Genomic DNA, 26,414 nt, shown 5'->3' on the forward strand with positions numbered 1-26,414 from the left:
TGAAGTAGGTCACATGGTCACATGTGTGAGCCGTGATGCCTGTTCACAGCATTGACCCAATAACGAGTTGTACACTGGCAGACCACCTTACCTGACACGTGACACTGAGGTTTGGTCCCTTGGAACACACAATACAGCAGGGGTGTCCAAAGTGTAGCCGGGGGGTCCGCGCTGTATATTTTTATTTGAATAGCTCTTATTATTAAAATAAAAAAAGTAATAATACATTGTTCCCCGCTACAATTTTTTTGTTCGCTTTTTCGCTGAGTTTTCGGCATGTTTTTTGGTGTTTTGCGCCCTTGTGGTATAATAGAGTGATCTACCGCTGTTACTGTATTTACTATTGCTACCAGTAGAGGGTAGCATTACTCACATGAAAGCCGGTTGAATATAGCGTCACAAGGAGAACTCTTCCGTTATGTTCTGCGTTCTGATTGGCTGTATGTTCTGCGTTCTGATTGGCTGTAGACCATTGTCAATCAATCTTAAAGCGGGACTACCTGTTTCCTGCGGTATGATAGCTAGCCGCTAGCAAAGCATGCACGCTAAATGAATGACAGAAGTTACGCGGCTGGAAATTAATCTTGGGTTCATGGAGGACGATGAGGGGGAATATAAGGATACAAAACAAGGATACCAAAACGCCACAGTTAATACGTGAGTCCTTTAATTTCTTGTGTTGTTTCTTAAAATTCTAAGGAAATTTGAACTTTGAGAGTGTTTAAACAAGAGAGAAATGTGGTAAAGAGCGTATAAACTGTATGGTGAGGAATTTTGCAGCCTTTAACATATCTAAAACTCCATACTTCATAGGATTTCACTTTTTGCAGGCTATTTTAGGAACCTTTCCCCCGCGATAAATGAATGAACACTGTATATGAGAAATAAACAAAATGTTTTAATTTTAGGGATAAAAATAGGTTGTGGAATTAGCTATAATATGATGGGAATAAAGTCAAAATATTATGGGAATGAAGTCATAAAATTATAAGAAAGTATACTTGAAAGTTGAAATAGTTGGGGGGAAAAACTGCATTTTTTTTGTAAATTTACAAGAATAAAGTATTACAAAATGTATTATTATAAGAACATTTATTATAAAATATTAGGAGAAAATAGAATGTAATTTTTTGTAGCATATAGTTGAAATATTAAATAAAAAATTATATTATTTATTTTATTTTTATTTATTATTATTTGAAAGTTGTAATACTTTTTGCAGGCTATTTTAGGAACCTTTCCCCCGCGATAAATGAATGAACACTCTATATGCGAAATAAACAAAAGGTTTTAATTTTAGGGATAAAAATAGGTTGTGGAATGAGCTATAATATGATGGAATAAAGTCAAAATATTATGGGAATAAAGTCATAATATTATCATAAGAAAGTATACATGAAAGTTTAAATAGTTGGGGGAAAAACGCATAACAGGTGTAACTTTACAAGAATAAGGTATTACAAAATGTATTATTATAAATTTATTATAAAATATTAGGAGGAAAATAATGTAATTTTTAGTAGCATATAGTTGAAATATTAAATTAAAAAATGTTATTTTAAAGTTGTAATATGAAAAACAAATGTTGTAATTTCTGGAAAATGTGAGGGAAAAAGTTATAATTTAATTTAATTTTATAGTTGAAATATTTAGAAAATTCATATAAATAATGGGCTTTTTTTCTATATCACAAAACTGGGATGCAGCAGGTGAGGGGGGAAACTGCATAACAGGTGTAAATTTACAAGAATAAAGTATTACAAAATGTATTAATATGAATTTATTATAAAATATTAGGATGAAAAATAATGTAAATTTTAGTAGCATATAGTTGAAATATAAAATTGAAAAATATGTTATTTTAAAGTTGTAATATGAGAAACAAATGTTGTAATTTCTGGAAAATGTGAGGGGAAAAATTTATAATTTAATTCAATAGTTGAAATATTTGGAAAATTCATATGAATAATAGCCTTTTTTGTCTTTATCACAAAACTGAGATGCAGCTTTTTTCTTGTAATATATGTAACTTCTTAGCATATCTACATAGACATAGACTTCCTTTATTGTCATTGCACAATAACACAGCAGTGAAATTGCCAACGTCATTGCCTGGCTCCCGTATAATAATAATAATATGGAGAATAAATAGATGATATCAAATATGAACAACAATATACAGCGTAATGTGTTGCATTCTGTGTTGCATGAGACCCTCTGTTAGGGAAAAAAATTATATTTAATTTGTGACACTTTCTCTGCTCCACCTCTCTGCTGTTCCTTCCTCCACAGCAGTGTTTGTCGACTTAATGCTCTAATCTGCCATTAAGACAGGAGGGGGGGTGAGAGAGAGAGAGGCTTACTGGTGTTTCTCTTACAAATCCACTTGCAGAAACCCCCCAGCAGATATGCTGCGCTGCATCCCAACAGATTAGTGACGTGGCGGCTGCCTGCCTGCCACCGAGAGGTCAGAAAGCAGCTGTGATGGAGGGAAAGGCAGTAGTGGGCGGCCACAGTGGATGTCTAGGTAAGAAAATGAAAGTGTGTGTGTGTGTGTTCAAACATGTCTGTTTGTGTGGGAATCCACCAGAGTGAGTGAGGAGGAAAATTTCACAGGTGTGGAGGAGTGAGACAAAAAGGACAAAAAGGTCAAAGAAAGTGAAGTCCTTGTCGGGTGAACATGTCGTATTCCACAGGAGCGTTTACTTTAATGTTGTGTGCAAATATCACATCCACGCTCTTCTTCTAAACCCCTTTCAACCTGTGCAAACACCCAGCGGATTTATTCAGTGGTTTCACTCCATGATCGCTACACGGCCGTCGCTGTGTCACCGCGTGGCGGCCCCCGTCATGACTAACACCTTTTCGGAAGGCTTGTCCATCTGTGGCAGGAACACAAGAGCCAAAGCAGGGGTCTGATAGGCAGATGGCTCGCTCTCCCCGTGCCAAGATTGTACCCGGTTCCCTCCAACTCAGCCCCTCGTGGCGTAGCCCATCTGTGGACTCCCCTTGAGGGGGGGGGGTGTGGCCCCACCTGGGCCCCCCGACTCTCTCCCACCAAAGTGCAGTGTCCGTTTTGTTGTGGTTGTTTTTTTTAGTGAGTCAGAACCCAGACACACTTAGCAAGCGAGCGAGAAAACACCCACGCCAGCCATCATCCAAGGAGCTGTTCCTCTAAAGGTAAGTGAAGGGCTTTTTTTTCCCTTGTCTATCAAACACTCTTGGCTTTCGGTGGGCAGTTGCCATGACGACAGTGAAATAAGCGACCACCTGTGGGCTCGCTTCAGCAACAACAACAACAAAAAAAAAAGACACAAATCACAAACCAGACTGCAAAGTGATTGGGGAAAAAAAGTCGGCTGGAATAAATCCAACCTTTCAGAAGCGACGTCCTCACTCTGATGTTTCAAGACAGGAAGTGGTGCCCTGATTCCTCGTTTCTGTGTCAGTCACAGCAGATTTTCTCCCAAACCCCCAAAAGGAAGTGGATATCAATCTTCGCCACGACTGGATTTGATTTCTCCACCCAACAGTACTCAACCCTTTGACCTGCCTCCCCTCAAAGCCACCCTGGTAGCCCCCAAGTAGTTGCTATGGTTACTTCAAATAGGAGAGTAGCGGTGACTGCATCCCTGCCAGATGAAGCACTGCTGTGAACATTATAGCAATATGAATTTACACAAAATTGTTTCAAATAACATGCCACTTCCAAAAATTACCTGTTTGTTTTTTATGGCCTTTTGACGCACACACACACACACACACACACACTCCAAGCAGAGGTGTGACTTGTGCATGCTGTGCCATGCATGCAGCAAACATGTGTCCAAGCATGTGAAAATGTACCGCTTCGGTGCCACTGCCATGTCGGCTGCACAGCTGCGTGCGGCCAGCTCCCATTGGTCGGGGTTAACGAGGGAGAGAGCTCATCTGCATAGTAGCAGGCTGAGGGAACCCACAGCGGAAACTACTTTTACGTGTGAGTGGTATCGTGTCTGTGGATTTATTGCCGTGTCTGCAAGGGTTGAAACGGTCAACGGAAGGTCATCCTACATTTTCAGAAGTATGTACAGTGTTGGGAGTACTTAGTTATAGTTACTTGTTGCTTTCCCCAAAAAGTAATTGGTGTAGTAAAGGAATAATGAGTTACAATGGTAAGTAATTATTGCTTGAGAAAGAACTGATTCCTACTTGCTTATTATAAGAATTACATTCTTATACAGTCATCCCTTGTTTATTGCTGTTATTTGGTTACTGATTGGCTGCACAATGACAGAGTGGTTAACGCACCGGCCACACAGCTAGGATACACGTGTTCGATTCCCCACTAGGGCATCTGTGTGTTCTCCCCGTGCGTGGGTTTTCTCCAAGTACTCCGGTTTCCTCCCACATTCCAAAAACATGCTAGGTTAATTGGTGACTCCAAATTGTCCATAGGTATGAATGTGAGTCTGAATGGTTGTTTGTCTATACGTATGTGCCCTGTGATTGGCTGGCCACCAGTTCAAGGTATACCTGACCTCTCGCCCGATGTCAGCTGGGATAGACTCCAGCATACCCACAATAAGCAGCATAGAAAATAGATGGATAAATACAATCATCATTAGAGCCTTGTAGACATGAAATAACACCCCTATAGTCACCTTTACACTTGTATTATTCAATCATTCATTCATTTTCTACCGCTTACCCGCACGAGGTGGGGGGGCTGCTGAAGCCTATCTCACCTGTCTATCGGGCGAGAGGCGGGGTACACCCTGGACTGGTGGCCAGCCAATCACAGGGCACATATAGACAAACAACAATTCACACTCACACTGACTGCTGCTGTTTTTTTTTTTTAATGATGACAATTTAATTTTTTTTGTTTCTTTCTCATATTACAACTTTAAAAAGAAAAAACAAGATTTTTTTCATTAATATTTAATTTAACAAGTTTATTTGAAAAAAAATAGACTTTTCTTAGATTACCATTTTGTTCTACCATTTGACAATATTTTGACTTTATTCTCGTAAAATTCCAGATTTTTTTTTCCATTGTACAGTTTTTTCAACCTATTTCCACTTTCCATAATTATGACTTTACTTCCATAATTTTTAAAAAAATTATTATTATTTTTTTTAACTTCTTTAACTTTAAACCTCACTTCCTGATGCCTTTAAAGGGACAGTTGGGATATGTTGGCGTGAAGTTGTATGATCAGCAGTGTAGTACAACAAGAGTATATATTATAGTATTACATAGTATGTATTCATTTAAGGACACAAGGGGTAAAAACATGAATTATGTCACATTCCTTGGCATGAGTCGATAGACATTTCTTAATTTCCGTAATGGATGTATTGCCAGTCATTAAAATGGAATCTATTGTAACTCCAATACATTGGGACATTGCGGCCATTATGTAGCTTTTCCCCCAACTTTCCAATCAAGTCAAGTAGTCACTGGCAAGGACCCTCAAGTTTAATATTGAATAGATCGATGAGTCATTGTTTGGAGGAAAGAGGAGATGCCGGGGTTTGCACAGTACCTTAGCAAGTGGGCGTATGGCGTGCGGCGTGCTGGATGAATGCATCAAAAATGTTGAGAAAGAGCATGCAGAGTGACGGTACTCAAGGTTCATTTAACCTTGGTGAGTTAAAACAAATATGAGGATGTTCCAGATTGGAGTGAGGTCTTATCTGTTAAAAGCCTTTCCTATTAGACTGTCATTTTTCAACAAGATGAACAAACGGAGAACTTCTCACTCCTCGTGCCAAGTAGTGTCGTTAAGTATCGAGCCGATTGCAGCCAAGTCTGAATTCTCTTCGGAGGTGGGACATTTTCTTTTTTGTATGCTGGAACTTCTATGTAGTGTGTGGTCAGGGGAACAAATAACGATCACATAAAATAAATATTAATATTTGATTGTTTTTAACACTGTGAGCATGTCCCCATTAATATAATGCTGCAGAAACATTTTTATTGTATCCATACATCCTTTTTCTATACCGCTTATTCTCACAAGCCTATCCAAGCTGACTTCACGCAAGAGGCGGGGTACACCCTGGACTGGTTGCCAGCCAATCACAGGGCACATATAGACAAACAACCATTCACACTCACATTCATACCTATGGACAATTTGTAGCCATATGCTAAAATAAGGGTTGAGAGGTTAGCGCGCAGACCTCACAGCTAGGAGACCCCAGTTCAATTCCACCCTCGGCCGTCTCTGTGTGGAGTTTGCATGTTCTCCTCGTGCATGCGTGGGTTTTCTCCTGGTACTCCGGTTTCCTCCCACATTCCAAAAACATGCTAGGTTAATTAATTGGCGACTCCAAATTGTCCATAGGTATGAATGTGAATGTGAATGGTTGTTTGTCTATATGTGCCCTGTGATTGGCTGGCCACCAGTCCAGGGTGTACCCCGCCTCTCGCCCCAAAGACAGCTGGAATAGGCTCCAGCACCCCCGCGACCCTCGTGAGGATAAGCGGTAGAAAATGGATGGAGTGTAAAGGTGACTATAGGGGTGTTATTTCCTTTCTAGAGGGCTCTAATAATGGTAAAAACCGTACTGTACTAAATAGGTTTTCTATGATCTAACTATGACAATATTCCCTTATTAATACTGAATTGAGGCTGCACGGTGGTTGAGTGGTTAGCGTGCAGACCTCACAGCTAGGAGACCCCAGTTCAATTCCACCCTCGGCCATCTCTGTGTGGAGTTTGCATGTTCTCCCTGTGCATGCGTGGGTTTTTTTCGGGTACTCCGGTTTCCTCCCACATTCCAAAAACATGCTAGGTTAATTGGCGACTCTAAATTGTCCATAGGTATGAATGTGAATGTGAATGGTTGTTTGTTTATATGTGCCCTGTGATTGGCTGGCCACCAGTCCAGGGTGTACCTGGGATAGGCTCCAGCACCCCCGCGACCCTCGTGAGGATAAGCAGTAGAAAATGAATAATTGGTATTATGTCACACAAACACTTCGGATAACACCATTACATAACAAAAGGTCTTTCCAAGTGGCAACCACTTGCCATAGTCCTTATTGTATATTCCCTATTGTAAATGATAAACACTTGTTTATTCATGTCCTTGCTTCTGCCTCGCTATGGTCCACTAAATATGAATGTGTGTGCGTGTACTCTCTCATGCATAAATATGTTTTGGAGTCGAACGCTGTCGCACTGCACTCGAGCATCTTATGTAGGACAGAAATGTGTATCGGTTGCCGTTAACACTGTATACAGTATTTACATGAGAAAGAACTGCTACAATAGATGCTGTCATTGTGTAGATGGGATCACTGGGGGCCCCCACCGTCCTTATTGTTTGCCTCACCCCGGGAACGTGGAATTAACAGATTAGCCAAGTGGTGGCGAGGGAAGGTGTGCGATACGGCCGTTTGATTGAGACGAGGGAAGACATGGGCGCATGTTCGAATTCTGCATTGGTGGATAATGAGTGGAAGAGTATGCGCACGGGACCTGATGAATGCAAGCAGGCCTTCATAACGCGCTAAAGCAAGTGTCTCCCTCGCTGTCTCCTTTCCTGTTCTCTCCCCACAGTGCGCGTGCATGCGTGCGCAAGCAGATGAGTCCGTGAAGTGAAGCGTGTGTGTGGAGAGAGCGAGACGGGGAGAGAGACAGACCAGAGATGAGAGCGGGTAAACATATTCCGCTTTACCTTGGATTCACTGGCTGAGTCACTGCAGATGGAGGGCATTTTTCATGCTGCATTGCAACGCGGGTCTTTTTGCTGCATTATTTTTTATGACACCCCCCCCCCCCACCCCACCCCGAAGGATGTTGGCGTCTTAAGGAGGCCCTTTGACTGTGATTAATACAACACGCCGCCATGACCGACTGACATTTGATTTCTTCTCCCACACCTGACGCACATGTGCCTCATTCTTCACCCGCCAGGTCATGGCTGCACTACCTGATGAAAAATGACACTTAGCAGAATATTTATGGTAATGGTTTTATTTCATTTGAACATGCATCAGATTACTATTGAATGCATCACATAATCAGTTCACAGTTCCACATGTCCAAAAGGAGTAGGAAGAAGCAAAGCTTATTAAATCCTTTACTTTACTTTACTTTAATTTACTTTACTTTACTTTACTTACATAATGAGTTCACAGTTCCACATGTCCAAAAGGAGTAGGAAGAAGCAAAGCTTATTAAATCCTACCCCTCCATCTGGTACTTTTACAATCACTTACATTTGTTCACTTCCTGCTTTCCTAATATAGTTCAAGTATTTTATTTTATTTTATTATCTTATGTTATTTTGTTTACTTTACTTAATCGGCTCACAGTTCCTGGTACTTTTACAATCAGTGACTGTTACAATTGTTCACTTCCTGCTTTCCTAATATAGTTTAGGTATTTTATTATGTTTTATTTACTTTACTTTACTTGCTTATTAAATCCTACCCCTCCATCTGGTACTTTTACAATCAGTAACTGTTACATTTGTTCACTTCCTGCTTTCCTAATATAATTTAAGTATTTTTTCTTGTTTGTTTTTTAATTTGATTTTTGTCATGACTGGTTCAAGACTCTTCATCCTTGTATTTAACAAACATCAACTGCTTGTATTGTTTCTTGAATTGGCTCATCGTTGTGCATTGTTTGAGGGTCTTACTCAATCCATTCCATAGTTTGATTCCACATACTGAAATGTTATGGCTTTTAACGTAGTCCTAGCATAGAAGTGTTTCAGATTTAGTTCTTCCCTGAGATCATATTTCTCCTCTCTTGTAGAGAAGTATTGGATGACATTTTTAGGCAATTGGTTATTTTTAGCTGTTTGAAGATGAACTATATCAGCAAGTTTAAGTATTTGTGATTTTAGAAATAAGGAGTTAGTATGTTCTCTGTAGGCGGCATTATGAATTATCCTTACTGACCTTTTTTGCAGTACATTTAGTGAGTGAAAATTGTTTTTATAGTTATTACCACATTATTATTTAAACTCCCATCTGGCTCCTTTTCCCGTTTTCGTCACCCACATATGTACCTTTTTAAGTAGATGCTGTTGTTCCCCCTGCTCGCCAAACACACGTGTAGCGCCACTCTCAATCTGGATGATTGCTGTTGTTTTCAATTCTTGCTCCAGCAAACAGCTACCCAGCATGAAACACCACCAGCTTGCTGCTGGTGTAATTATTAGGATTTCAAGCTCTTCCGTGAAGCAGCGTATCACAGTAACGCCCCAGGTGGCATAAATCAAAACTAGGTCAGAGCCTCAAAATATCAGAAGAGAGGAGTCTTATTATCATATTTGTGTAATGTTCAACTTCATATTCTGCCTCTCTAAACAAGAGGTTGCAGCAGCTTTTCTACCCAAAAAACGTGCCTCCCATCTTTTGGTGAACCTCGAGGTCGAGAATCTGGCCCGTGCACCCACTAAATGTCACGTGAATGTCTCCAGACAGGGCGTCACGCGTGGGTCCGAGAGATGGAATGCCTGCCCACACGTCAGCGTGCCGCACTGTGCTTCTTGCATGCGCCCGTGTCGTGTAAAGTACGTGTGGGTGGTTAAATATATATGTCAGCTAGACACTGAGAGGTGTGTGTGTGTGTGTGTGTGTGTGTGTGTGTGTGCGCACATGAGTGTGAAGAGCCAGAGATGTCCATGAAGGTGTTCCTGCCAAGGTTGGGTGAGGCGGGGAAACCTTAAACATTTGGATGTCATGGGAGGGAAAATCAAATACGCTTCTGCCTGGCTTCAAGTAGCCTTTTGCTGAGCTGGCTTAAATGAAATGCCCCAAAAGGGTTCCGTACCCATCCGTTTTCTGTGGACCTATGAACAATGTGGAGTCTCCAATTAACCTAATGTCTTCGGCCGAGAGGCGGGGTACACCCTAGACTGGTCGCCAGCCAATCACAGGGCACATATAGACAAACAACCATTCACACTCACATTCATACGTACCTATGGACAATTTGGAGTCGCCAATTAACCTAGCATGTTTTTGGAATGTGGGAGGAAACCGGAGTACCCGGAGAAAACCCACGCATGCACGGGGAGAACATGCAAACTCCACACAGAGTCGAATCGAACTTGGGTCTCCTAGCTGTGAGGCCTTCACGCTAACCACTCGACCACCATGCAGCCCTGTTTGGATTACATTATTACAGGCTTGAATGGTCTCACAACAGGCACAATAATCAATAATAATAAAAATGCCTACTGTTGCAGCAGTAACCCCCAGCATGATGAAACTCAACTCTGAATACTTGACATCACTTCCTGTCCGCAACTCACTCTGCCCCACTCGGGAACACATTTATAGCAACACGCACCAGTCATATTTATGTCTTAAATGGCTTTGGACTCTTATGAAGTCTGTTATATTGGGTAATATGAGTGTAAAGGTGACTCTCCGAATTGTCGGAAGTCATGGGGTCCCCTTGTGTGTATCGGTTTTCTCCAGGAAACCGAAATTGTCCATAGGTGTGAATGTTCATCTTCTTCTTCTACGCTTATCCGAGGTTGGATTACAGGGGCAGTAGCCTAAGCAGGGAGACCCAGCTACTTTGTCCATCTCCTCCTGGTGAATCCGAGGCATTCTCAGTTGATAGACATAGTCTTGGGTCGACTAAGTCCTCTCAATCCGGAGTGGTTCTACTCCAGGTTTCTCCCAGATGACAGTCCTTCTCACCTTATCTCTACGAAGGGAAAGTCGGAGAAAACTCATTTTGATCGCTTGTACCAGCAGTCTTGTACTTTAGGTCACAACCCAAAACTCATGACCATAGGTGAAGGTATAGGAACATGGAAATGACCATAATGGATTGACTGGAGACCAGTCATTGCCCATTTGTAACCCGCCTGGTTCAGCCATCCCAGTGTCCCACCCGGGCTTGAACCAAGGTCTGCCGATTAAGAGTCGAGAACACTATCCTAACCTAAAATCCGGGACTGTCAACGTGCGGTTGCTTCAAGGGTTGAGGTTTACTAACATACAGTTACACAGGCACCTGTTCTACACCAACAAGGTGTACAAAAATGAACGGAACATAAGTCTTTAGACTCTTTGCCATGACCCTTAGAACAAAACTCTTGTTTGACTAAGTAAATCTGAAATGATTAGCCGTTATTGGGGAATGCAAACATTTGTCTTAAATAGGCCTCACATCTCATAGTGACGTATGGAAATGAAATCAAGCCACAAAGATAGTTTAGAGACAAGATTGCTGCAAAGCACAGACTACAGTAACATTTCTGTAGTACTTAATGTCCCCTAGAGCGCAGTGAACCGCTTCTTTTATAATTAAATGGTACACGTTTGGGGTTCCAACAGCTGGCCGAGGTGAGAGAGAGCTTGTGTGGAGATCAGAGAACATTTAAGAAGGATAACAATAACTATAAGTGGCACAGTGGCCTATTCAAAGTGTTTCTTTATTGCGGTACCTGTGAGAGCCAGCACAGGTAAAAAAAAACCCAAACAAATCTAGTATGGTTGATAAAGCCAAAACAGTTTTTGTTGATCTGAGATAGGTAACACTAAACAATACTTTCATGGCAGAGTTCCTTGAGTCTCGTTGGTAAAATATCATTCATTAGTTCAGTTCAGGGATTGGCAGACATTAAAGATACAACAAACAAACAACAGCCGAAATGAAGGTAACACAACAAAAACTTAAGATGCCACCACTAGTCACTCAGTCACGCTATAATAAATAAACATACTAGTCAGTAGCCATGTATACATGGACCCAAATATTTCAATTGTATTCGGTTTATTTGCTGAAATGGAAAGAATGTAACCTTTGTATACACCTCAAGTGCCAATCCGAATGAACATATAATCGGATTCCCAGGAGTGGAATATTCCTTTCCCCAATCCGATTGGAGTATCTTGTACCCGCTCACACGGAAAGTTGTCAGGGTGCGTTCTTCTTTGTCGTGTTTTTCTTCTTCTGTTGTTTATTGGCGGTTGGCAAGCAGCTTTCAGTGTGCATTACCGCCATCTGTGGAACAGAACAGAATCCAGTTTTTCTTTAAAAATAATATATACCATATTTTTCGGACTATAAGTCACACTTTTTTTCATCGGTAACATTGAGGGTTTTTTGAGGGACTACCAGTGTTTAAAATCCTTAGCTAGACTCATTGATTGTGGCGGGAAATGGCTATTAGCAACTCCAGACTCAGTGAGCTTGTACCATATTTTCCGGACTATAAGTCACACTTTTTTTCATAGGTTGGCTGTTCCTGCAACTTATACTCCAGAGCGACTTGTAAAAAAAAAACTGTTTATGTTATAAAAACAATGAACACCTTTTCTGTTCATGTTTATTTTTATGTAGCCGAATAACCATTGTGTTAGCATATCTTACACCTATTCAATCTGTTAACTATTCTTTTACTGTTATAACTTGCCTTCCAAGAGGACGTAAGTAGTAGGACGTAGTTTGTAAAATAAATTACCCGCAAAAAATGTGACTTATACTCCAGTGCGTCTTATGTATGTTTTTTTTTCTACCTAATTATGCATTTTGGCCTTGTGCAACTTATATTCCGGCGCGACTTATAGTCCAGAAAATACGGTATATCTATATAAAACATGTCCCGAGTTTAATTGTAAAATAAAAATTAGCAATATTAAATTTGATTTTTTTCGTGTTTAAATTTATCCCGGCTGCGTTCTTTCAGCGCATGCTCAGATATGACGTAAAACGCAGCTCGAGACGTTCTTCAGTTTTAAAAATGGAGGCGAACAATCAGCACTGTACTGCTTCGGAAAGTTTGTTTTTGATCCAAGCTAAATTTCAAGACTGGACGAACGAAAAACTGAGTTATTCCGACGAGTGAAAGAAAAACTCGGGGAAGTCGGTATCACGTGATGTTGATGTTTACGCTTTACTGCGCATGCCCCATTGACTATTCTGGTTGATTATAGCGGCACATGTAGACCAGAGATTGTGTTCGGAAAAGTCATTCGGAAAGAGGAAAAACTGATGTAAACGTGGCTAATGAGAAAAAAAATTATCACAATAGCGTTCATGGCATGACACGAATGGCGCAACCAAGTTCTGTCTTTATTTCTGGCATTCTCTTTCTTAGCTGGGATGACATTTTTTTCCACAACAGAGTCTGCTGGTGTGAAGATGGACATTTCTGCAGCGCACGCACGACAGTCTCTACACACAATAGGAAAGATACATTTCCAAATGGCTGCATCCATATTCATCACGTTGTCCTTCTCTGGTGACCGCTCTTGAAGCGCATCAGGGAAACCCATTTCTCTCTCTCTCTCTTTCTCTCTCTCTGGATTTATTTGACACTTGTGTATGCATCTTGGGATTTCATGCTTTGAAATGTGCAATACGCTCCCACGCGACCCGCTGAAAATCACACACTGACACACACACACACACACATGCAAACAAACAAACTAGGCAGTGCAGTAAATACAATGATGGTATTTTGAGTTCCCTTTTTCTCCAGAGTGGTGACAAGTCTTGTTTCCCTCTTCTCACATGGTTGAAATGAAATCCAATTATATGTGTAATGGCTCTCCAACTCCTCTCTTGCTTTGAAGGAATCGGCTTGCTTGAGTCACCACTGCTGTACCCAAATTTGCTCAGTAAATCGGCGATGTGCAATGAAGACAGAAGTACTGTGTGTATGTGTATGTGTGTATAGCCTTGTTTTACTGCAGTGACTGTGTCTTTAACGCAGAAAGTCTGCTTGAAGGAACTGACATGCTTGGTGGGGACCAAATGCTTACTCACAGTTTTAGAAAGGTTGCTTGGGAGTCGACATGTACAGGTAGTCCTTGGTTCCATGGGGTCCCATAAGTTGTAATTTTGGTCTGTAAATATGAGAGTCACTTGGGAACCAGCTACACTGAGGAACAATAACGTTGCTTTTTCTTTTGACCTGAGATGCTACGATCTGGGTTTTATGCTAACCATTCTGATACAGTCATCTATGAGTGTGATTAACTGGGATTAACTGTGCTATTGACCAGGGGCGCCGTTAGTTGTTGGCCTCGGAAGACCAGAAGCTAGACGGATAACCAATACGTAACCGTCAATTCTATTCTAAAGCATAGAATAGTCAAACAGACATAGTTTGCTAAGGTCAAGGTTAATACGAGAAACATAATTTTATGACACAGCACACGTAGGATTTGCCATCGCATGGCGATCAGTTTTTACGATTGTCTTTGAAAGGCACAGACTTAAGTCAAAGTCGACATACTGTAGTGGGAATACTTGATCGGAATCGACCAGTAAGTAAACATGGAAAATGTACCTCTTGCAGTTCATGCAAGACATGGTTTTATTGACAGCTCTTTTGAGACCCCTGGTCTAGATGGACAGTGGGGTGGCCGGGTAGTGACCAGGGGAATCGAACCAAATCGACCAAAATAATCATGGAAAACTTACCTACCGCTTGCAGTTAATGCAAGACTGTTTAATTGACAGCTCCTTACAAAAAATAGGCATCTCTCTTCTGCTCTCCCACGGAAAGTTGTGTGCTGCAGTGAAATGGGTCCAAGCTAATATCCTGCATCAAAGAGCTACGTTGTCCCCTAGCTCTTGACAGTGACCAAGGTTGGCCACAACCTGGCCACCCCTGAAGCTCGGCCACTGCTTGGATTGCGGTTTGAAAAGAATTATGTGGATTCTGTGTGGGAAGTTTTATATGAAGTGACAAAATGTCCCTCAAACTTTGTCTCCTCCCCTTCTACATTATGAGTCATGTTACGGCTGAGTATTTGCATATTTTAATTAAATAGCTTGAATTTAGAATTAATCACTTCCAAAATTTATTGGGTAATTACATGCTGGTTGTCCTTGACTTGGCAGCATCACCCACCCCTGAATATATTCATCATCGTCTTTTGATGGCAGCAAAAGTTACGCTGACACTTGCAAACTTTGTCTCCTCCACTTACCCCTCAATTACCCTTTTCCCTCCCTTTCTGACACCATAAATCACATCCTGTCACATTATCTATGTCATTGGGACAATTTTATCCCCGTGGCATGTGGGTGGAATCAGAGTGCACACTGTATGTGTACGTGTGTGTGCGTTCTTACCAAAATAAAGAGCCTCTTTTGTCACCCCCGACACGAGTGAGGTAGTGTGCGTTTCCATGGTAGCCTGATGGAGCTGACTGAATATGAAAGTGAAGAATGAAATTCTGCCACGACAGTTTCAGAGTGGACAAATGACTTTGTAGTAGATATCCGAAATATACTGTATCTCATCAATGCGGGAACTTGCGTGTTCTCTCCAGTAATAATGAGCAGAGAATGTTTCTGCTTTCATGTTACGACGGAGACGCTCTTCTTATACGTGATTATGTCGTTATTATTTCATCAAAAGAGAGCAAATCTGGAAAATAGACATTTTTTATCGGTGTATTAGTGATTCTGTGTCTGCAAAAGAAAAGGCTTACCACGCTTTTGTCATATTTAAGGACATATTGATGACACTTGTTATTGATGCACTTTGTTAGCGTGCATTCGATCCCCACTTTTTGCAGGCACTTATGTTCTTGGCCTACCAGTGAATGGCAGAAAAGTCACTAATACACCCATAAAAGTGTTTATTTTTGATTTTGGATCAACATTTGCAAGAAAAGTGAAGATTGTAATAATTAAATTGAATTCACCTGCATATCCCCCCTTCTTCTCTCTTCAATTGCCATTGTTTACTGCCACTGTTTACCTTAAATATGCCTCACACATGTTATGAACACATTTAGTATCATATAAAATACTTGCTACTCATAATGTAAGTCGTGATGTAAGCATGTAACTACGGTGCATTCAAGGGCCGCCGAAAACATTATAAGTGAAGCATAAAGACTAAAAAATGTAAAAACTGAACATTGGTATGCATGTATGCTTTATATTATCACATTCTTATTGACTGACGGCGAGTGCTTTTTTTGGAAAAAGAGAAAGAAATGGCATAAAATTGAAATATCCATCCATTCATTTTCTATGCCACTTACCCTCTTTAGGGTGGTGGAGCCTATCCCAGATTCCTTTGGGATAGGCGAAATTGGTCGAAACTTGCAATAAACAGTCGCACTATTATGAGAAACAGACAAAAAAATAATGTTGCAATTTGAGGACATTTTGTTTGGGTAAAATTTATAGTAATAGATAATCATTAAAAAAATATTCAGAATATTAAGACATAATATTAAGGGAAAAAATTTACAAAAGGAGTAAAAATATAATACACTTTGTCAACATTAGCACAAAGCACATAGCTGATCTATATATATATATATATATATATACACACACACATAATGCCCAGCTTATCGGTCAAATTACTGCTAGGATCTAGGTAATATAAAATGGCAGCTGTGGCTGTAGGCAACCTCCTAATGAAATTTTTAGTAAATCCACAGCAGCTGCATTTGAAATATCTTGTGGTATGGAACTCTTGCATGCTACGTTCATAACATATTAATGCTTGCTAGTAGTAGAGTAGTTTGCTCCATAATGTTTAATGTCGCTGTGGTGTGAAGTATACTTGCTAAAAAATAATCTGTGTTTTTTTTTATTCTACTTTCTCAAAAATTGTGGTATCACAAGTCTTTTTCTTTTTTTTGCAGTTTATGTAAAATACACATCGCCGTGGCTATAATTAGAATATTTCTGTATTTATAGTGATGCAGAAAAGTGATGTGCCCCTCGTGGTGTGTTCATGCTCCTAATTAAAAGTGCAAATTCAGCAGATGGATTGAGTGCATCCCACCCAAAATGCAAACTGGCACCTGTCATTGTCCATCTGCTTCCTGTTCTTCACATGAAATGTCAGAAGCTAATTACTCCTGATGCTTTCAACATTGGGATTCAAGCCTATTGTATATCCCTTGCTGTGTGTTCCCATTGTGTACACACTTTGAAGATCAGGTCAATGGTCACAGTCAAAAATGTGATTTATTCATTACTGTTGTTTTCACATTACTGTTGTTTCAATACACGTACTCCTCCACTTAAAATGATGGAAATTTGGCAAGGCATCCACCTTTACTGTGTTTTCTTGACTGTTACTTTTACTTTTAATGTTCAACATAACTGAACTTTTTATGATTAAGGGAGATAAAATCCAAACCTCTAAGGCCCTGTGTGAAAAACTGACTGCCCCATAAAAATTAATAACTGGTTGGGCCACCCTTAGCAGCAACAACTGCAATCAAATGTTTGTGATAACTTGCAATGAGTCTCTTACAGCGCTGTGGAGGAATTTTAGCCCACTCTTCTATGTAGAATTGTTGTCATTCAGCCACATTGGAGGCTTTTCCAGCATGAATTACCTTACAAATTACAAGCTCACCGAGTGTGGAGTTGCTAACAGCCATTTCCAGCCATTTGGGCCTACCTGAATTTTTGCACATGGTTAGAGCTCGCATACACATAGTAGTTGCTTAATATTCTGCATTATACGTCGGTAGTGTATTGTATTCCTGTATGTAGTTGTTTTGACACCACAACTCGGAATGGTGGGCTGCACGGCGGTCTGTTTATTTTCTATGCCACTCAGTTGAAATGCATTATGGGAAAACTCTTAAAATAGTTGTATATTTTTATTTTAAACTCATATTGGTACATGTTTGTATATTGATTTGGTATAACTTTTGAGTGTTAATGAGTGTTAATGTGGTGTTAATGGATTTGTATTTTTAATGACCTCCTGCAGGGTTGCAAGGCAGTAAGCGTGCAGGCCTCGCAGCTTGGGTACCCAAGTTCAATTCCACCCTCGGCCATCTCTATGTGGAGTTTGCATGTTCTCCCCGTGCATGTGTGGGTTTTCTCCGGGTACTCCGGTTTCCCCCCACATTCCAAAAACATGCTAGGTTAATTGGCGACTCCAAATTGTCCATAGGTATGAATGTGAGTGTGAATGGTTGTTTGTCTATACGTGCCCTGTGATCGGCTGGCTCGCCCGAAGACAGCTGGGATAGGCTCCAGCACCCCCCGTGGTAGAAAATAAATTAATGAATGAACTCGGAATGGTGTGTGAGATGTTGATGCCCCGTGAGTTGTAGCTTATAAACTGTAGTATGGCTCACTCAGGTACACTACACATGACTACCATGGAGTGGCTCAAATGGGTCATGACACTTTGAATGAAGGTCGAAATGATCGAAAATCGGGTGACACATGTGATCGACCCACACTAAGTTCGCGATCAACCGCAAAGGGCTGATACACTTTTTCAAATGGCGGGTCTTATTATTACACTTTCACTGGTTTTGAAGGCTAGTGTGTCAGGAAGTTTTATGCGTATCATTTTCTCCAAAGTTCTGTGACCTTGACAGGACAGCTGCTGTGACTGTGCGATTAATGAGCTGCTGTTGTGGCTTTCAGACAAGTCACAATGCTGGCACAGGCAAGCTGCAGAAAAGCAGACTCTAGCAAAGAAAATCAAAGTAACATCCTGTTGCAAATCCACTTTTTTTTTTATCCTCCAGCATTTTGGCTTTATTCATAACTTATTTAGCACCTGTTCACTTCACAACTGCTGTTACTGAGGTATAGGGAAGATAAATGAGTGTATAATGAGTGTATAAATAGTAAGCGAGGCTAGCATTTCTTTTAAAGTGGAAAAGCTGCTGATGTCAATAACAAAATTATGGGTTTAGTTTGTGTACGGTATTTGCATTGCAGGCTTTTATGCAGCTGGTGCGGGCTGGATTCCCAGTTAATTCCCCATTCCCAATCACCCTGTGATTGATTTGCCACGAGTCCCTGGTTGTTGTCGCCTTTAGGTATAAGCGTGTAACAGGCAGCGGCGTGGTGCATGTGGTTAGCATGAATCTTGGCTGGGAGCGCTCTGTGTAAGGCATAGAACACATGTTCTTCCATACTTGTGTGGGTTAACTCCCTCAATGAACCACAGCTCCTCGGTGCAGCACTCGTGCAGACCATGATGCGATGACCATTGATGGTAGGCTGTGTGCCGAGTAAGCTAGATATTTACAATAAGTGTATTTGTTATCCACACAAATATGTATAGTATTCATATGTATTCATGATGCAACCAAAATGAACACACAATCACACTCTCCAACAGGGAGTTACCCAGCATGCCTTGCGGATGATAAATTAATGTAAATCACAAACCAATAATTGTATTTGTTATCCTCACAAATACGTACCTCATTCATGATGCAACCAAAATGAACACACAAGCACACTCTCCAACAGGGAGTTACCCAGCATACCTTGCGGATGATACATTAATGTAAATCACAAACCAATAATTGTATTTGTTATCCTCACAAATACGTACCTCGTTCATGATGCAACCAAAATGAACACACAATCACACTCTTCAACAGGGAGTTACCCAGCATGCCTTGCGGATGATAAATTAATGTAAATCACAAACCAATAATTGTATTTGTTATCCTCACAAATACGTACCTCATTCATGATGCAACCAAAATGAACACACAATCACACTCTCCAACAGGGAGTTACCCAGCATGCCTTGCGGATGATCAATTACTGTAAATCACAAACCAATAATTGTATTTGTTATCCTCACAAATACGTACCTCGTTCATGATGCAACCAAAATGAACACACAATCACACTCTCCAACAGGGAGTTACCCAGCATACCTTGCGGATGATACATTAATGTAAATCACAAACCAATAATTGTATTTGTTATCCTCACAAATACGTACCTCGTTCATGATGCAACCAAAATGAACACACAATCACACTCTTCAACAGGGAGTTACCCAGCATGCCTTGCGGATGATAAATTAATGTAAATCACAAACCAATAATTGTATTTGTTATCCTCACAAATACGTACCTCATTCATGATGCAACCAAAATGAACACACAATCACACTCTCCAACAGGGAGTTACCCAGCATGCCTTGCGGATGATAAATTACTGTAAATCACAAACCAATAATTGTATTTGTTATCCTCACAAATACGTACCTCGTTCATGATGCAACCAAAATGAACACACAATCACACACTCCAACCGAGAGTTGCCCAGCATGCCTTGCGGACGATAAATTAATGTAAATCACAAACCAATAATTGTATTTGTTATCCTCACAAATACGTACCTCATTCATGATGCAACCAAAATGAACACACAATCACACTCTCCAACAGGGAGTTACCCAGCATGCCTTGCGGATGATAAATTAATGTAAATCACAAACCAATAATTGTATTTGTCATCCTCACAAATACGTACCTCATTCATGATGTAGCCAAAATGAACACACAATCACAGTCTTCAACAGGGAGTTACCCAGCATGCCTTGCGGATGACAAATTACTGTAAAATAGTATTGTTTTGCATATGTTGCTCATATTAAGATACCTATTTCTCTAATTGATCACATGTAATGATGTTTGAAAATAATTTAGCATACCTAGCTCGTCATTGGACTGTACATTGCAATCAATTGTGTCAAGTTTAGCATCTGCCATATCTTGTCTACAATGTGATTCTGCATCACTGGTTTAGCCCCATAGGAGCGGCTCCCCCCCTTCAGACTTTTGATTGTGCAATTCAGGAACCAGAGACGCCTGGGGAGAGTCTGATAAAAATGGAGGGCAACTTTTCAATAACACCAGCCGCCAAGGTCAAGGGTCACGTGTCATTTATCGATGTCAGGCTCCCCCCCTCTCCCCCCTGTGGCCAGCCTTTCTGAATACTAATCACTGCCATTAATCCAACAATACGTCTGAAAGGAGTCCATTAGCATAGGAGTCGTGTGGGCGATACACATGCATGATTACATTTTGGGACTCTTTTCATTGGGCTTTTAGATCAAACTACCGTGAGGCTTGTTTTTCCTCGTGGTAGGAATGGAATATTTTCCACTCTTGTTTAGAGTACTGCAACATCTACCACGGAGACATGAGACACAATCCCAAGGCCTTTCACTTTGAACAAACACTCCCTTGTTATCTCACACATATATTTATTTATACGTATGTATATACACACACAAATAATTTCGAGATAAGCCCTCTTTGTCTGAGGGGTGCTTAGCTATCCGGCTAAGACTGGCTGGAACTAGTTTAAACTCATTTTACACCCACTCAACCACCTTTTTGACAGAAGTCTTAAAATTAGGAGGCACAGAGACTTATTTCACAGTTGAAATAATTCACTCATTCCACACCAAAGACGTATTTAGATGTTTTTTTACAAAGAAGTTTACATGATTTATAAGTTTTTACTTTTTTTTGCATTACACGAGAGGCAAAAAGAGTTGATGACCCAACTGCACACTAATAGATGTCACTTTGAGAGCATTTTTAAGCCATAAAAACGGCCACAAGGTGGCAGAAGTGCATTTGAAGAGCTCGGCATGGATCTTTTGCATGTAAAATCGAAACCGATGTTTTACTACTGATTACTAAAGAACGGAAAAAGGTAGAAACAAACTGAAAAAAGAAATCTTTCTTTTGCTAGGTTTCTTGGTTATACAGGGTCAGGCAAAATTATCTGACACATTTGTAGGTTAAATAAAAGGCAAATAAAGTAAAGTAAACAAAAAAGTGTTTTTATTTCCGAAATGTACATATAATGGCATTCTGTTTCATTGCATGGTCATATCACCTCGTACTTCGGTACGAGGTACATTATTTTAAAAAAAAACAAAAAAAAAACTTAAACTATATTAGGAAAGCAGGAAGTGAACAAATGTAACAGTTACTGATTGTAAAAGTACCAGATGGAGGGGTAGGATTTAATAAGCTTCGCTTCTTCCTACTCCTTTTGGACATGTGGAACTGTGAACTGATTATGTGATGCATTCAATTGTAATCTGATGCATGTTCAAATGAAATAAAACCATTACCATTATGTTTTAAAAATTAAATCAGTTCTGGCGGTGCGAGGTCGGCCGGTTGATTTTTCGTTTCAATGTCGGTAACCCATAACAAGATGGTGTTTCGATCTGGTACGGGCTCATGTCTACCAAGATTGAAGTGCAAACGGAACGCTCATTGTGTTGCAGTTACAGATTTGTTTGTTTTGATAAACGTTTCCACAATGAAAGCGCTATCACTCACCAGTTTAATTCATTGCAGCAACTGAAAAAGAAACAAAAAACAATGGCATCATATGTACTTTTCGAAAAAAAAATAAAACACTTTTTAGTTTCTTTACTTTATTTGCGTTTTATTTAACCGACAAATGTGTCAAATAATTTTGCATGACCCTGTATAGCCATGGAACACAATATTCTGTGTGACTTCAGTCAAAATGATCAAAATGGCCGGTAGTGAAGAGGTTGTCTTATGAAAAATGGCCGGGATTGAACGGGTTAAATAACGACCGAACACTTATATTGCTAAACAGCAATATTCCCTTGTTGTTGTCATGTCTGGGTACGGAACAATGAGGGTAGATCCCAAAATGTGGTGGGGGCAGAGCCAGCTCAGGCAAGTAAAAGTCCTTAATGATGCAAAGAATGGAACAGTGACTGGAGGAATAATAAAAAACAAAGATTAAATGAATCACCGGCACAAAATGTAAAACTACAAACAGAAGCAAAACTAAGAACTACCTGGAAGTCGGGCGGTAACACAAAAAATAGCAAAAGACTACAATCTAACAGCGTCTAGCTAACGAGGAGTCTTGGGAGACGAGGAAGCTGTAGAGAGGTGTCCAGAATTGGGGAATAGTCCAGCACCGTCCTGCAGCATCCTGAGATGATTAAAAAGGAATTTCATATGGAATGCCGGCTACGCCCTCCAGCAGCTCCTAGGAGCGCCAATGAGACAAAAGAAAAGCACAGTGGGAAAGCTAGAAACAACAACAATAACAAACACCAAAAAACCAACAAGTGTCAAAGCGGAACCAATACATTGACCCAAGTTCCACCGAGGGGCGGCCATCTTTCCTGTAGGGAGCCCACTAATCATTTGCAAGGCCCAGCATATAAAATGTGACTGAATTAATCTCCGGATTGAAGATTAACCACCACGTGGGGGTGATGACTTTCCTCTTTGTTTTTTTTGTGTTTTTTTGTAGCATCTGGATGGGGATCGGCCCGCCGTATCTTATCACTTTGCCTCATTTCTCCGGGGCGACTCGCCGCCATTATCGCTACCGCGTTATCTACACACAAAATCAAAGCCTTTGCAGAAGGAGAATATGATTAGTGACGGGGGGGGGGAAGGCATCTAATCGCTTCTCTCCTAATTCATGCTAATAATACACTGTTGCAATCAATGAAGACAGAGTGGAGAAAGAACTGTAAAAAAGCAGACTAGGTTGCGGCGGTGGATGGATGGATGGATGCACGAAGATGCGTCTTTTGAAATGTTTTCATCCGCAAGGCTCCTTTTTTTTTTTTTTTTATCTCTGGGCCTTGAAAATGAGGATTAATACTCGCCTCGCAGGACCCAGCTGCCTGGTTCCTCTGCTGACACTGACCTCCTTTGTTTTTTTGCGTGTTTTTTTTTTAACTGATGTGTGTGCTTTTTCGCATGTTTTTTGTGATTATATATGTGTGTGTGTGTGGCAGTAGGGGTGGCCGCTAAAGGGAGGGCAGGTTACACAGGGGGATTAGAATCCACACACAACACAACAGCCCCCCACTCTCCAGTAAACAAAAGTACATAGTAGTATACAGTGTGTGTGTGTGTAAATATATAACATGCTGGTGACATTAGACAAAAGAGGGAAGAGGGAGTCCATCTGTGAAAGCAGTGGGATTAAAGCTTTGCTCAAGCCAAGAGCTGCATGTCAATCATCCGCTAAGTGTATGCATGCATGTGTGTGTATGTACTTCACGATATGTGTGTTTGTCTGTGATGGTCAGCTCTTGCTGTTCTGTGGGGGAGGGAGGAAGGACCCCCCAACAATGTTGTTTTCCACCGTAATCTGATGGATGGAGTGAAGCCAGTGATGTACACAGTACAGTACATCCATCACAAAGAAGTGATTGGCATCTCTTTGAATCTAGACATACTATATCTATACTCAGACTGTATGTTGTAAATACATTTGGACTTTATACGTGCTTGCTGTCATGCAATTGGAGGTGGGATATCCTGAGTGATGGTAATTGTAAACAATTGGATATTAGTATTATGATCTCACCATGTTCCTGCAAGTAATTGATGCACTCATAACAATTTGACACATGGTTTGTTCCTCTTGACATTGATGTTCTCTTTCGATTTCAGGTCAACATTTTCAATAAAAGCAGCTGCTGTAATTATCTGTAATTATTAAATTAGATTCAGATTCATTAAATTAAACTAAAAAAAAACATCAGCGAGATACACGGCTTGTTCCTGTTTATATTGATGTTCTGTTTCGATTTCAGGTCAACATTTGCAATAAAAGTAGCTGCTGTAATTATTCAATTAGATTCAGACTCATTAAATTAAACAATAAAAAAAACATTAGCAAGACACACGGCTCGTTCCTATTTATATTGATGTTCTGTTTCGATTTCAGGTCAACATTTGCAATAAAAGCAGCTGCTGTGATTATTCAATTAGATTCAGACTCATTAAATTTAAACAAAAAAAGCATCAGTGAGACACACGGCTCGTTCCTCCTTATATTGATGTTCTCTTTCGATTTCAGGTCAACATTTGCAATAAAAGTAGCTGTTTTAATTATTAAATTAGATTCATATTCATTAAATTAAACGAAAAAAAAGCATCAGCGAGACACCCGGCTCGTTCCTCCTTATATTGATGTACTGTTTTGATTTCAGGTCAACATTTGTAATAAAAGTAGCTGTAATTATTAAATTAGATTCAGATTCATTAAACTTAAAAAATAACATTATCAGCGAGACACACGGCTCGTTCCTATTTATATTAATGTTTCGATTTCAGGTCAACATTTGCAATAAAAGTAGCTGCTGTAATTATTAAATTAGATTCAGATTCATTAAATTAAACTAAAAAAAACATCAGCGAGATACACGGCTTGTTCCTGTTTATATTGATGTTCTGTTTCGATTTCAGGTCAACATTTGCAATAAAAGCAGCTGCTGTGATTATTTAATTCATATCAAATTCATATTCCTTAAATTCAACCAAAAAAATAACATCAGCGAGACACAGGGCTCGTTACTCCGTATATTGATGTTCTCTTTTGATTTCAGGTCAACATTTGCAATAAAAGCAGCTGCTGTGATTATTAAATTAGATTCATATTCGTAAAATTCAACAAAACATTTGCAATAAAAGTAGCTGTAATTAATAAATTTGATTCAGATTCATTAAATTCAACAAAACAATAACATTATCAGCAAGACACACGGCTCGTTCCTCCTTATATTGATGTCCTCTTTTGATTTCAGGTCAACATTTGCAATAAAAGCAGCTGCTTTAATTATTCAATTCGATTCACATTCATTAAATTCAACAAAAAAAAACATTATCGGCGAATATGCAGGGATCCACTGTACTTTGGTGATTACCTCCACTCACATTCACTGCCGGGTTTTTCATTCGCTGACGTGCTTGCAATCGGAAAATGACAATTACAGGTTTGATTTGTGGAAAAGTTGCAGTAATTGGTTGAATTTGAGTTCATCCTGGCGGGTCTGACTAGATCAGAGATGGTGCTTATGGTGAACTCCCGGAGGAATGACCAGACAGAGGACTCCATATTTCCAGACATTCCCAATGCAGTTCCACAATAGTGCGTGTCACAGAGGATGAAAGTAAGGGGTCCATCATTCTTGTGCCTCTTTTTCATTGTGGTAGCTAAGGTGAGACCATTACTCACATCGAGGTGGCAATGTGTTGATACCCGAATTGTCTAGATGGACAGCGGGGTGGCCGGAATCGACCAAAATAATCATGGAAAACTTACCTACCACTTGCAGTTAATGCAAGACTGTTAATTGACAGCTCCTCCACAAAATAGGCAGCTCTCTTCTGCTCTCCCACTGAAAGTTGTGTGCGGCAGTGAAATGCTTCTAAGCGAAAATGACAGTTAGGCTGAATTAATGTTCTTCACCACTGATCCACTGATCCATGTCTAAATTGTCCCCCATCCTTGGGGGTGGTCACTGGAGTGGACCCGGAAAGTACCAAGGGTGGCCATGACCAGTAGTACCCCAACCTGCAGGGGCGGCGGTGTTGGGGAATTGAAATCAATACAGCCTATGATGAGATGACTGGATTGGGACGGCGGAGAAGATGTAAAGGGAGGTGCGTGGGGCGAAGGGGGGGTTAGCGTGGCTTGACGGATGGCTGGTAATCAATTACCCTGATGGATTTCTACTTGGAGATTTGACTTGAGGCAGAGGAAGAGCTCTGATGACCGTTACACAGTTTGCATAACAGTTCACTGCAAGGATGGAATCTTGTGACAAGTGGCAACTGCCCCCCCCCCCCCCCCCTTTTTTTTTCCACTCCTTTTATTTTTCCAAAATGTTTAATCCTCTTC

The 26,414-nt window shown here is 40.4% G+C and overlaps 1 protein-coding gene across 1 annotated transcript in view; it reads left to right on the forward strand.

Moving 5' to 3' along the window:
- The first annotated feature begins 543 nt into the window (after positions 1-543).
- Positions 544-26,414, forward strand: part of dab1b (DAB adaptor protein 1b) — a 94,555-nt gene continuing 68,684 nt past the window's right edge. Inside the window, exons 1-2 of the mRNA XM_058066403.1 lie at positions 544-657; positions 2,393-2,527. The gene's annotated coding sequence lies outside the window, so the exon portion shown is untranslated. The remainder of the gene's footprint in view (positions 658-2,392; positions 2,528-26,414) is intronic.

Source organism: Doryrhamphus excisus, chromosome 3 (genome assembly GCF_030265055.1).
Source record: "Doryrhamphus excisus isolate RoL2022-K1 chromosome 3, RoL_Dexc_1.0, whole genome shotgun sequence".
Classification (NCBI taxonomy): domain Eukaryota; kingdom Metazoa; phylum Chordata; class Actinopteri; order Syngnathiformes; family Syngnathidae; genus Doryrhamphus; species Doryrhamphus excisus.